This window comes from Drosophila teissieri, chromosome X, assembly GCF_016746235.2.
Source record: "Drosophila teissieri strain GT53w chromosome X, Prin_Dtei_1.1, whole genome shotgun sequence".
NCBI classification, from domain to species: domain Eukaryota; kingdom Metazoa; phylum Arthropoda; class Insecta; order Diptera; family Drosophilidae; genus Drosophila; species Drosophila teissieri.
The window spans coordinates 3,544,924-3,559,495 of NC_053034.1; the positions used below are offsets into that span (position 1 = coordinate 3,544,924).

Genomic DNA, 14,572 nt, shown 5'->3' on the forward strand with positions numbered 1-14,572 from the left:
CCAAACTTGAACACAGGAACTCTTTGCGGACAATTGTCAAATATTCGTCGAATAATAGCAATTACTATTACAATCTTGATGGAAAATCATAGGTTTTATTCTCTCTAGGAATTAAAGGCAGGATGAACTCTACTATTACTAGTTTCACTGGATTTATATATATGCTTTTTAAAAGCACCGCTCATTCCAAGACCATAAAAAAAACAAAAGAATCAAGTGCTTTTAAAATGCATTTTTTTAATGCAATTAGAGAGCATGGGCAAACATGTAATCAAAGTCGCCATCTCAGATATCCTTTCTCATTTCATAGAGGATTTTTTCACAGCGGAAGCAGAACAAAAAACACTGAAAAATAGCCATTATGTGGGGAAATCAATCAAATTACAGCTCCCTCGATTTGCCCTGCTTCATTAATTATTGCACTTGGGTTCATTGTCTAAGTCCACACACCCCACACACACCCCACACCCCACACGCCACCACACACACACGCACAAACAAACATACGGGCAAATACAATTGCAATTTCCTGGGCTCTATTTCTGTGTGCACTTTTCACTTAATTGCACACAGTTACGCACAGGGAAAAGGGAGATGCCAGGATGTGTGCAGGAGAAAGAGAGAAGCAGAGAGAGAGAGAGACAGTAAAAGCGGAAAAGTGCGGAGGAAAAGGGCACTATTCAAATCATAAAATTAGCACACTTACACACAGGCAGAAGCACACACACACACACGCACCCTCACATGCAGCGAAATCAATTAAGATACAAAAGCACTGCTCGCCATTTGCAAACAACAAAAGAAAAGTATGCAAAAAGTGAGCAGCATAGGAAAAAATGCACAAACCCCACTGAAATGTGCGGAAAAAATGTTCAGCTTTTTTTTTCAACTGCATAACTTGCGGCACACCGCTCAGGTGCAATGGTATGCGGAGATATATCTATACACACACACACACCCGCGTATACGTATCCAAATATATAAAGAACTGATATAAAATGCAAATGCCTTAATTAAAAGCTTTACCGCATGGCGCCAAATGGCGGGGGCGTTAATACCGGCAGGGAGTGGCACTAGCCAGTGTTGCATAATTTTAGAGATTTATGCAACACCAAGCACTAAAAAAACAGAATAAAAAAAAAAGATTCCCAAACTTACAACGAACCTAAAGTGAAATCAAATACTTAAGAAACACTTTAAAATGTTTTAGCACCCGGGTGTTTGAAGACACTCTTTTTGCGGCAATAACAAACACCCGGGTGTTTTGCCATTCAAAGTGAAAATATAAAATTATAAGTAAGATAGTTGAAAGTATTACGTTACATTAAAAGGAAATAATGAATAAAACTAAATACTAAATAATACCAAAAACGAAATACTAAATAATACTAAAAACTAAATTCTAAATAATACTAAAAACAAAATACTAAATAATACTAAATACGTTATACTAAATAATACTAAATAATACCAAAATATAGGTGCCCTCCTCTGCGCTTCTCAAAAGTCCTACGTAAGCAAACACCTTTTTCGATGTTTTATTTTATATAATAATTGTGAGTGAGTGGTGCAGTGATATGTGATCTGTGGCAGCAGAGGGTATCAATAATGTGATGTCGACCTACTGGAGGAAGTGCCTGAGCTGGCTATTTTTCAGGAGCTACAACTAGCTGTCAGCTCTGACGTGGAAAGAGCTTGAGGAAAGGGGTGAGTACCTGGGTGGAAATGGAGAGGGACGAGACACCGGAGTGTTTTCGAGACATAAATAAGTGTTTTTGCCACTCATCCCTTTTTGGGCTCTTTCCTTTTTCTGCCTGTTTGCCTTTTTATTCTATTCTTCGTTATGAGTGGCAAGTGTGATCGGCACCCACGACGTAGAGTGCCGCATTGATTCGGGTGCGCGCACACCAGGGTGCTTGCAGACACCCGAATATTTTGAGCGGGTGCTTGTAAGTACCCGCGATGCCCAGTGTGAGTGGCACCCGACACTCAAATTTGTTGAGAGTCAAGCTTGTCAAAAACGCTAAAAATCGGATGGTTGGAGGGCTGCAGAAGAAAGGAGAAGGGTGGGGTTTTCAACAGAAAGGAAAGAAAAAGGTGAAAGACAGCTGAGAGGATGGGAAAAACTGGGCTGGCTGACACCAGAGAACTGCATGGGTAGCCTTTTTTGCCACCTTAATCACACTCAACAAATTTGGGTATCGGGTGCCACTCACGCCGGTCACGGCGGGTACTTGCAAACACCCGCTCAAAATATTCGGGTGTCTGCAGGCACCCTGGTGTGCGGGCACCCGAATCAATGCGGCACTCTAGGTAGCGGGTACCGATCACACTCGCCACTCATAACGAAGGGTAGAGAAGGCAAACATGCAGAAAAAGGCAAGTGCCCAAAAAGGGATGAGTGGCAAAAACACTCATTTATTTCTCGGAAACACCCGGGTGTCTCGCCAAACACCCGGGTGTCTACTAGACACTCGAGTGCCTGTGGTAGCATATTTCCTGAAAAACGATATTATATTATACCCAAAATCTGAAGATAGCCTCTTTTTTTGCATTCTTTTTACACAAATTTAAACAACGCGAAATAGACTTTTTTTTTTTATATATTATATTATTTGCTTTGTTAAAAATTTTAATATTTGTTTCTATAAATGTATAGTTTTATAAAAAAAATAATAAAAAATTAAAATAAATAAAATTGTTTTAAAAAAACAAGCGAAAAAACAATAGAAATAGAATAGTGTTAATAATGTATAAATATTATTTAATAATATATAAGATTGTTTTTTGTTAAGACATTAGGTAGATCAAAACGCAAAAACATGTGCCCGACCTTTTTCTTGGGTGTTCCCTTTCACCCTTCATTTCTGAGACCGTCTCGCTTCCACCCATACAAATTGTATGCATACAGAAAAGTACCTGCGGCCGATCGTTGCTTGCGCGTCACTCACCCTAAACTTTGTTGCACAGCAGACACCCGGGTGTTTTTGTGCAAGTAGCAAAAGACACCCGGGTGGCAAAACACCCGGGTGTTTGTCTTTGCTGAAAATAGAGTGTCTACAAACACCCGGGTGCTGAAATACCCGGTGTTTACCGGGTGCACTTAGGGTGCCGGTGGCTTGCTGCAGTTCTCTGGCTGACACACATGTTTGTTGTGATTTTTATTGCATACTTTCGAGCGCCCAGCAATTTATGCAAGATTTTCAGCAATTTTCCCTCCCCTCTCGGCAGCTCAGCAGCTTACCGTGCTGTACCACCACCCACAACCAACACCCACTTTCCACCCGTTTCTTGTTGTCATGTTTTGCATAAATTGTGATGCTATCACTACCTGCCACCAGCTGCAAACTTTCACCCTTGTGGCCCAACTCATAATAGCCGAAGATTATGTGTGCGCAGCGGAATGTGCACGCTCGTTTTTATACGTATGTATTTTTATATTTATATATATTTATAGCAACGAAACTTAAGAATGGACAGTGGAACACAAAGGAATTCTCTTTGAGGCAAAGAGCGCCCATTAAATGAAAGCAAAATATGCATGTGGCTCGCCTTTTCCGTCTTTGCCCATTAAAAGCAATTTCAACTCGCAGAGTATGGCGCAGAACATTTGCCTTTCATGTGGTTTCATTCCACTATGCGACTGTTGTTTCGCTCGGGCCTAAGAAATTACATAATTAATTGATTGCAACATGATACTTTTGCCGCCCGCCGCCCGTATTTTCCGATTTTCCGCCCGCCTTTCTGCCATTTTCTGCCGCAACTAATAACAGCAAACAGGAATGGCAGACAAAGTTTTGCGGTGGGTACAGTGCGATGGCGACTTCATTAGGCAGCCGCCTGCGATGATGACAGGAAACGAGATGCGAGGTCCTTCTAAGGGGTTTCCCCAAGGGGCAGAGAGTTCGCAGTCAAAGCTTCAAGTACATGGCAGCTATTAGTGTGGATGCACAGAGCGAAAAATCGCAACCCTCAAGCTTTGCAATTCATTTAGGTTTCGTTTAGTGCAAAAACTATGCCATCATATCTCTACAACACGCCATATCAAAGCCTACCCACATTATTAAGTTGCATAAAAACACAAATGAATATGTTTCAGTTGGTTTTTTTCTCGCCGTGCAACCGTGCGAGTTTAAGTATGTGTGTGCTGCGTGTAGGTAAATCGCGCCAAATGAGTTGGCAAAACTGCAGGAGCAATGAGCATTCGGGCAGGGAATGCGGTGGGGTGGGGGTGGTTAATGGGAAAAGGACACTCTGCGTCGGCATACAGCATTTTTATCATGCTCAACTAATTGCAGGGCACAGGAGTACAAACTGGCAACTGAGAAGCGGGAATCGGATCAGAATCAAGAGCGTTTGCCAGCCAAAAAGGGCGAAGGACGCAGCCAGGACGCAGGCAGGACGAAGGACGAGCAGCCACGAGCCGCTCAGCAGGGCGCCAGCAGGTCCTGCCAACTGGGCGTGTGTGTGTGTGCAAGTATGTGTATGCAACCACCAACACATAACATAAATTCTCATAAGCGTAATGCCTTGAAATTGGAGCAAACTGTGATAGCACTAGACCAACTTACACACCCGATTCCAAACCACCACTATTATTACTTTCCCCATCGCCCATCGCCCATCCTGTTTGCACGCTCCTCATTTACTTATCTAACCGAACCGGCAACACAGTGCGTTGAGGTGCCTGCGAAAATTGTGGAAAATATTCAAGCCAACGAACATTGCGATCAATGCTTTTCAACTTTTTTATGAATTCTCCACTATCGCTTTGAAAATGCAAGCAATCATACATTATTTCCAATTTCTAAATGATTTAATGAAAGGTGAAAAAAATATGTAAAACAGATACTAGTTACGAAGGACCTCCGACCACTGTGTGCTCACAATGAGTTATTGAAATTGCAAGTTGCTGGCCCTGTTGCCATATCTCTACCAGCGTCTCTACTCCACTCTTCTGGCCCTTTCGCTTTAATGAGCTCTTCCATGGTTTCGCTGTCCTTCGGTGGCTTGGAGGCTTGGAGGCTTGAAGGCTTGGAGGCTTTACCGGAATTAATAATGCCCATATATGAGGCGGAAGATGCCAGACGGACTCTCGCCCATCTCAGCCACCTCGCCCATTTCTATCGGGGGAACTTTGCGTTTATTTTAGCAGAAAACTTTGATTTTTGTTTTTCTTGCTAGCTCGTTCGCTGATTTTAATATAAATAATAATCAACTTGATGCAGCCAAGGAAATGCGAACAAAAAAACAAACCAAAAACACAAAAAAAAAAGAAAAACAATTTATATATATATGTATATATAGATGGAAACAACGAGGGCGCTTGGGGTGGAGGATGGGGGGTGTGGTGGTGAAAATCAATAACCACCCGGGCCAGGGAAAATTTACATGCAAGGAAAACGGGGGATGGTATCAAAAATTGGAGTGGGTGATGAAAGGCGTTTGGCTGTGGGTGTGGTGCACCTCAAGGTTGCGCCGCAAAATATCTTCACATTGTTTTTGCATCTGTTCATTCTTTTTTTTTTTTTCCTTTTTCTTTTTGGTAAAGGAAAACAAAGGGGGCGGGGGGTTTGGGGCAATGTTTGTTGGTTCCGGAACAAGGGCAAACAAAAGCGCTCAATAAGCGGGCCTCGAATATCCTTAGAGCTCAATGGGAAGTTTAATATCCTTGATATGTTTGTAATGAGAAAACAATTAAATTTCTATTGGGGTCAATGGTAAATATGCCGATTTAAAGTTGCACCCAATATCTTTGCGTTTCTACAGAACTTAAACCGATTTGTGAGTTTTAAATTACATACAAAATGTTTAAACTAGCTTTAACTCAATTTCGTTTCATTGTGACGGAGAAGCAATAATTTAAATTATCCATTCAACACTTTGTGTGGCAATTTATAGCATGAAAACTTTATTTATTGCGACCAAATTCAATTCATTAATATGAAACACTCGTTGTGACTAGACTACTCGCACACTAACAATGCATTTGGATTTGGGTCGAGGGAAAATGCTTTAAATATTCCAAAGAAAAGCGGCTGAACTTTGTTACAGCTTTTCGCCAATTATTAGTTCAAGGCAATGAAACTTCCAGCACATGCTAGCCAAATGGTAAACCATTTTTGTATGCGAGTATGTATAGCTTAGCTACTAAGCGATATAGGGAGCTTATAGGGAATGCAATTTCATCGTCATCGTCATCGTCATGTGCAGGCTTTCACTTGCTAAATTATGACTCAGAGCTGAAAATAATTGGCATTGCTGGCACCAAACAACCGAGTATTGAATTCCGAATACGAAATGGTTCAGTTGGCGCTTTATTTGCTCGCTGGGCGGTGTACAAAATACCAACTGACCTGCACCCAAAAAAAATACATTTGAAAATAGGCGATACTCACAACACAGTGATATTAGTTTTATGCCCAATGTGCTCGCATTTCAACAGTATATTAAATACTTGTTTGATTTCTAATGAAAGATGCGGAAAGCATGCTGATTAAATGAATTTGTATGTATTGTATGATTTGCCATCATTTAATTGGCGGTTAGCACACATTTTTTCTATGTGTTTCAAATGGACTCGAACTGAGTTTGGTTGGGTTCTTGACTGCACTGCACGTTTATTTATTGTGTATTTGCATTAATAGAGCAACTGAACCGTGAAAGGCAACGAGGGCAAAGGGTGGTGGCCGGGGGTGGGGTGGGGTGGGGTGGGGTAAGTCTAGGGAGCGTGTTGGGGCCAAAAGAAGTGGACATGGACATGGACAATAACGAAGAGGGTGCCCGCCAGCAAGTGACCATCGCAACGCTTTTGGATGGACAGCTGACTGAACTGAACTGAACTGAAATTGACTGAGCGACGTGTCCTTTGTAGTCCTTGCAGGCACACCTACACATGCTAACCCACTCACTCACACACTCACTCACACCGCCGCATTATTATTGGCAACTTGTAATTTCGTTATGTGCACAGCAACAAAGGACCTGCAAGGATATGCTATGTATGTATGCATGTGTGTGTGTGTGTGTGCTGAGAACAGAATGAAATATGTTGATATTTTTAGACTGTCCTGCTGCATTGCCCCATCGATCCTTTTGCTTGTGTTTGTTTAGCTAATAGAATCATCTCCAGTTTTTTCATACTGTTTCCCCTCAACGTCTCCTGAAACTATAGACAAGTATTTGCTAAGCACGTACACACACACACACACGCACACTGGCACTAACATTCAGTAATAATCCCACACACTCACGTATTCAGTGGCACGTGGTGGGTAGGAAAAAAATTTTGTGAAGCCCCCTGGGGCAACCTTAAGTAAAGCTATTAAAAACAAAATACAACCAAGAATACGCTGGGAAACAAAAACTATTTAATATATAAATATGTCATTACACAAAAAAAGTATAAAAATGAAAACCAACCCTTTATGTTGCATCAAAAACAAATAATTTAGTAGAGTTTATGATTAAACGCGCATCTAAAAGGCACTAATGCTAATCACATTTAAGAATGTGACCCTGAGTGTTTCATAAGACACATCCACAAGCCCAGGGGAAAAGCGGGAAAACTGGGAAAACCCCTCCTGCTGCCAACCAATCCTCTTGAACGAACATCAAACATTTTTGGCTGCAACATTGCCAAGTTTGACAAGCCAGAAGATTGAGTACGTGCTGCACATTGACAAATGGAACGCGCCACGAATCTCTGGGATTATTTTGCGAGTGGGCCATGGCATGGGGAAATTAGTGGATAGGTAGATAGGGGAATATACCAGGGAACTGAGACTGGGATGGACACCCAACCCTCATGATGGATCCGCTGCTCGATGGCAGAATTTCTTACGTGCAAATTGCATATTTGTCTGGGGACCAGCCATAACACTCACCTGGAAAGAAATAGAAAAAAACGGGAAAAATTCAATTAGTTATCACGTCAAATTGCTATTTGATTTGTGTCGAGGTTGTTCAACTTCATAGATGTATTTTCGTATTATGTTGTTGGCCAAAAGGTGACTGGTAGTATGCTAAAGTCATTAAGCTCTTAAAAAACTTTGCAGACTACAGTGAAGGTTTCGTCGGGTCAAAACTTCTTATCAAAGCCAAGTGCTGCGGTTAAAACTTTGACCAATATTAATTACACAATGAAGAGTGAAAAAATAAGGTAAATAAAAAATTGAAAAATGTTCATATTCGTTGAAACGTAAATTGTGGCGTGTTAAATGAATATCATTTCATATGCTGAGCAATGCCTTCAGTTGCCGCAAAGAGTTTGCCTTTAACGTCGTCCATTAAATTTTAATTTCAACAGCCAAGCTTAAAGCGATTTTTTTTAGGATCCATACATGAATGGGATTTGCTTTTCCTTTGCTTTAACTGCAAGCTCTCGAGGTCATTGCTTGGTCTGTCGTCCCAACTCAACTCCCAAATGCACTGCCCCTGGGGGCGTGGCAAGTGCTCCATAAGAAGTCATACTCATCCTCATTCCCATCCTCATTCTCATCCTCTGCCTCAATCTCGCCTGCATTCTATTCTGCTCTCCATGACATCGTCATCGTGGCATTGACAAAAGCCCCAAGTAACTTGGCTCTTGTCTCGGTCGCCGTCTCGCTCAACTTGGCCGGCTTATGCTTACAGGCACACACGCATTCAATTTGCTGGCCCACACAAACACACACACACACGGAGAAAAACTCTTGAATATGCCTAGTTTTCAATGAAAAAGCAACTATTTTTAATGCATTTTTTTACAAATATGAGGGATTAAGATCATTTCGCAATCAGTAGAGACAACTAACAGATTAATATAAATATATTATGTATGTTTATTTATTTAAAATATTTAAATCAAAAGAAGACGAGTTTTATTTACATTTGCATAGTTTCATTAGAGCCATCTAAAAAAAAAATTGAAATGGGAGTTAGAAAAAGTATTTTATTTGCTGGCGACATCGACTTTTTTTTGCCACTGTTTTCGTGCCATGCATTTTTAAAGCCAGCAGAGCAGCAGCCAGCGAAGCGTCGACGACGATGACTGAAGTGGGAAATCAAATGTTTGTAATTAAAATTAAATATTCTATTAAAGGATCAAAACTGCAAGCCAAAAGGATACAGGATGCATGCAGATGCAGCCAGTAAACAGCAATCAAAAGCGGCATATGCATATAAAGTAGACACCCTGAATGTGAATGCGGATTAGTGTGTGTGTGTGTGTGTGTGACTCGTGGTCTGTATATATTTCATAACACAAATGTTTAATCAACGCAGCAGGACGAAAAGGACGGAAGGACAGCGAGGACTGTGAGGACTGCCTAGACCGAAAATAAATAGCACATCATCAGTGTCAGCTGGGGCCAAAAGGGAGCAAAACGGCAGGGGTGGGGAAAATGGTGGGAAATCGCCGGCTGAGGTCGTGGAAAAAGGCATGGCTCGGATGGTTTGAGACTCAGGCAGCCAGGAACCAAATGCATTTGGGAATCCTGCATTCGCCTACCAAGTGCCATCTATGCAAGCGTGAAATGTCAAGTGCTCAAGTTTGAATTTGGCTCGGCACTCACTCTCACACAGGATCAAACACACACACACAGACACACACTCACACACATGCAAAGTACACACACTCTCGTAGGCACACACCCATACTGTGATAGCATCAGCAAAGGCAATTGGGAGCAAAAGGCAAATACGGCCAACTGCACAAGCCAAAGGCAAAACATTAAAACAAACAAACGAAACACACACATGCGAATGATATCCATTTAGTGTGCTTCTTACAACATCAATTAATAATTGAAAAATATATACACATACATATACACAACTGTTTGCCGACGAAATTGCGGAAATCGAGACGAGATTCATTGATTGAAGATGAAATAATGGTGAACTGAGTATTTCTTTATTAAACACGAGCTATTTGCATTGCCTTCGGTATATTTAACCTCAAGTCAGTAAATATCAAACCTGATGATTAAAGAGATATAATTGCGAAATTTAAGAATTATTGAATACACATATATATGACATTTTAAACTGGACTGCTCAGAGTAAATTAGTTTACTTTACACAATTCCAACGCCCCTGTTGAGTATTTCATTGTGGAATCATTCAAACATATTTACTTCCATTAATCAAAACGGACAGTCGACATATTGCTAATAAATGACGGTTGCAAAGGATTGCTTAACCCAGAAAATCATGAAATGAATGCGAAATTAAAACGACAGCAACCGATTTTTACATTAGGAGTGTTTAATGAAAACCCACTAGAAAAGCAAATATTGAATCATTTTAGCATTTATTTTCATCAAATATTTATAGTTCTGCAAAGTGGTATTTTTTTATCACTCGCGCAATGAGTAAACATTAAAACTGTGATAATAATAATGCATGAATAAGTGATTAAATAAATATTTATGGAATTTAAGCCGGATTCAAAGCTGCTGTTAATAAGTTCAAATTATGCAAATTAAGGTAGTTGTAAAAAGAAATTAAATAAAGCGGGAAAAATATCATTGCCATCTACAATGGATTGTCGCTTGTGTAGTATTGTGAATATTATTATTGCGGCACACGCAAATAAATTGATTTGCAATTGATTATTGAATTGGTTTGGTTTTGGCTTATGATTACTGGTTTTTCTCGCCTGCCATTCTCTTGGCTGCAAAAAATATCTAAAAATGGTGAAAAGATTTAGCTTTAATTGCCTGCGGTTCACGTGTTTCACATTTGACATGACTAGGCTCAATCAATAAACAAAAAATACAAAACATATCGCAAACAAACATTGGGTTTTAAATCTAAATATATGTGTATATCTATACCAATTTGAAATATATTTGTACTATAGAAAAGAAGAGAAAATCAGCCATAAAGTTTACGGCGTGGATACAGTTTTATGTGACATTTAGCCCAATGCTGATTATCCGCATATTCGATTTAATTTCGAATCGGTTTTATTGTCCTGCCGAGATTGTCAGATGTGCCCGAAAAGTGTCCCTCATTCATTTCCCCCGCACTTCTCGCCCATTGGCAAGCCCTTGCCAAATGTTTGCATTCCGAACCGCACACACAACAAACTCTGGTTGGCCGGCAATTTTACGTTTATATTTCGCCGGATATTTCCCTCTTAGCCATCGTCCTCGTCCTCGCTGACTGCACTCTGTGTTCTACATAAATATGAAATTTATTAGTGAATGTTGCATATCCTTTTGTGCGTGTCAGTTCCGGCTCGGATTGCATTTTCGCAGCCGGAAAGTCGAGGAGGAGGCGGCGGCGGCGGATCAGAGAGGACCAAATAACCAGAGGTCCCCAAACGTTCCGGCAACAACATCATTACTGGACTGGACCCGGCCCAAAAAAGCCATTTCTCCCGTTTTTTTTTTTTTTTTGTGTTGCGTTCTGAAAAAAGCCAGAGCTTTATTGCCATTTCGTTTGGACGGTGGTTTCTGGGATTTTAATTTGTTAAATGCACTTTTGTCCTCTTCATCTGGCATATCGAGCGATGCACTTAACCCGCGAATGACATCATGGGTTCATGGATTCATGGATTCATGGGTCGTCCGTAAAAGTTATTTAATTCACGGGATTCCAGTAATTGTTGACTTGAATCGGATACATTTGAATTAAAATTTCATGCGAAACTTTTCGGTTTTTTCTTGTGTTTGTCCTTTTTATATATACATATGTGAAAAAACAACTAGTTTTCCCAGTATCAATAAAAATAATTTATCAAATTCAACACTAGTTTAGTTTTCAACTGCACTCGTGGTTTTTTGCTCCATAGATACACACCTAATGCTTCTATTTAATTCGGCTTTTTTGGCTGCGACAAGAAAGTTTTTCCAGCTTCAGTTGGAAAATTTATTCATTGCTTTCTGCAAGTGGGTTAACTTTCTGGTTTGGCGACGCGAACAAAGCTCGACGGCGACATTTTATTGTTGTCCCTTGGACAGGCGGTTCTTCCCCCAGTTTCCTCCGATTTCTGTCCCCCCTCCTCGCATGTGCCTGATTTTTTTTGTTGCTTTTCTTTAAGGGGAGAGAGCTTTTACGCTATTATTTGATTTTTATTCGGGTTCCGGTCGGCCCCGCGCCGCACTCCATGAGTTATTGTCTCATGGACTGCGGCATCAATGCGAACTAGGCCAGTGGCTAAAATTGAGTGGAGGTGGAGGGGTGACGGGAAAAGCTGAAGAGGAGAGGAGGGAGAATCTCCCAGCCACACTGTCGCTGGCCATTTGGCGACTTCTCCCCGTCCTGTCGACACTTTTTATTACACACTTTTGCGGCAGAGAGATGTCAGGGAATCGATGGATACATTATCAATAGAATGAGTTCCCTTACCAAGCACCGAATTTGAAGCACTTTACTTTAAATGGTTGCAGTCAAATCGTAGTTTTCTTATTTTATCGAAATTATCGATAATACATCGATGGTGTGCCATCGCTACTTTTCAAGGGCAACATTTTCAGGAGCAACAGAGTCAAGTTGGTGGGAGGACAGAGGAAATGTTTGACCACCTCCCAATGAGTGTTTTCTGGTTTCTGGTAAGGATATGCTTGAGGCCAGTGCGTTTCCTTTATGCGACAATGTTTGCTCAATGTCGAATGCCTCTCTGCCATTTGCCATTTGTCTGCCATTTTCTGGTCCTCTATCTGTGTGACTTCCGTTTGCCGCAGCATACGCCATACATCACACACTTATAAATATGTATATATCTATTTACATATACGCATTGTGGCATTGACAATTATGACACGTGCTTTAAGTTTTTGACTTTGCCTTCGGGCGCGTCAAAGAGCTTCTCATTAGAAATCCCATTGAAACAGCACACAAATTCCTCGAATTTCGCCATCTCCTTAATCAAGTGCCTTTGGCCTATTGCCATTGCCTGAACTCAAAGTGGGATAAAGCCAAAGGCCAAAAGAAAAGTAATTTCTACTCTGCTCTGCTCTGTTTATCCAAATGATACTTAATACGTACGTACAAGAAACTCACAGTGGCAATAAGCCAAGCTACATAACCAATAAAATGTGGCCATATTTTGTAATTCAGTAATTCGTCTACGTACTCTGCTTCAAGCATCAAATATAATTGACCAATTGCTTGTAATCTCCATCAGGTGGCAAATTCTATGGGTATTTTCATTGCCTGCTGGGCAATTGAAACGAAAAAAAAGAAGCGAGCCTTTTATTTACATTTAGCCCGGAATGAAAATTCACTTTGAGCAACAAATGCTGCTTGTTTGCACGGAGCACGATGTGTGTTGCATGTGTGGCTAAGATGCTTTGCCTTCACCTTTGACTACAGCAAAAATTCCGGCAATTTCGTGTGTGAATTACCCCAGGTTTCCCTAGCTCCCTGCTAGTTTTAGTTTCAGTTTCAGTTCCAGCTACAGCTACAGCTACAGCTTCAGTTGTGTGCTTCATTATCAAGGACCAAAAACAGAATCAAACACACACACACGCACTCCACACACAGTGTGCATGTTGTGTGTGTGTTTGCGTAATTCAAGATGGCAGCAAACCGACAAGCTGAAGGGCAGGAAAATGGGTGGAAAATAGGTGGAATGAGTGGTGGTATGTTGTAGTAGTGCCATGGAGCAGTGCGAAGTACAAATGTAATGGCAAATTTTTGAAATTAGTATGCAACACGCATAGCCGTCGAGAGCTGAAGAGCTGGAGAGATGGAAAAGTGGCAAAGGGCATGAAAATGTGAATGTGAATGGAAATGGAAATGGAGTTTGTGAGCTGAGAGCTGGAAAAGCGGCTAAAGAGCTAGCTAGTGCCCCATGTTGCACACTCCGCCGTTTTTGGGGGCAAAGCGGGGGGGTGGGGCCCTTTTCTCTTAACTATTATTGCATTTGCTTCGTTGTGGAGAACATCAATAAGCGGCATATTTAAGCTGCTTGTTCGGTTTAAGTAATTTTTATGGCAATTCTCTGCAACGCCATTTACCATTAAGTTTTATGTCGGTCCCACAAGGGAACGAGACAGGGGAGCATTATTAGTTTTAGTTGGTTAAATGCGAGAAACTCAGGGAAAGCATCATGGAAGTCAAGCGAATTGCACAAGTGGCACGTTTAAAATGGAATGCCATAACGTTTGCCTAATTTAATCAATATTGTTATAAGCGTATTTCTGAATCCTTCAAAGTTATATGCCTTTAAAGTGCACTTATGTGAGAAACAACGTCAAAAACACTGGACACACACTGCAATGACTAATGCAGGATAAGAGTGTAGAAAAAAGAAAACTGGGTGGCAAAAAGTAATCGTCAAATTTGCTTTTTCTCTGTCACTATTTTCTCGTTTTTTTTTTCTTTTTTATCAATTTTTCCACCGCCAACGTGCCATTGTCCAAAACTCTGACACAATGCAACAACTTTCCGAAAATTTAGCTTTTCTTAAGTTTTCTTTTCTGTGCCGGGGGAAAAAAAGGGTAAAACTGTTACCAGCCCAGCATATTCGAATGCTTTATCTGTCCCGAAAACCCATCGCACAATGCCTTGCACTGTCCCGCTGTCCACCATTTTGCCGCTCACTTAGTTTCATTAAAACAACGTGGAAAAAGTTTTT

The 14,572-nt window shown here is 40.9% G+C and overlaps 1 protein-coding gene across 6 annotated transcripts in view; it reads right to left on the minus strand.

The window, feature by feature from the left end:
- Positions 1-14,572, minus strand: part of LOC122624511 (neurobeachin) — a 162,253-nt gene that overhangs the window by 106,964 nt on the left and 40,717 nt on the right. The gene's annotated exons all lie outside the window — the stretch shown is intronic.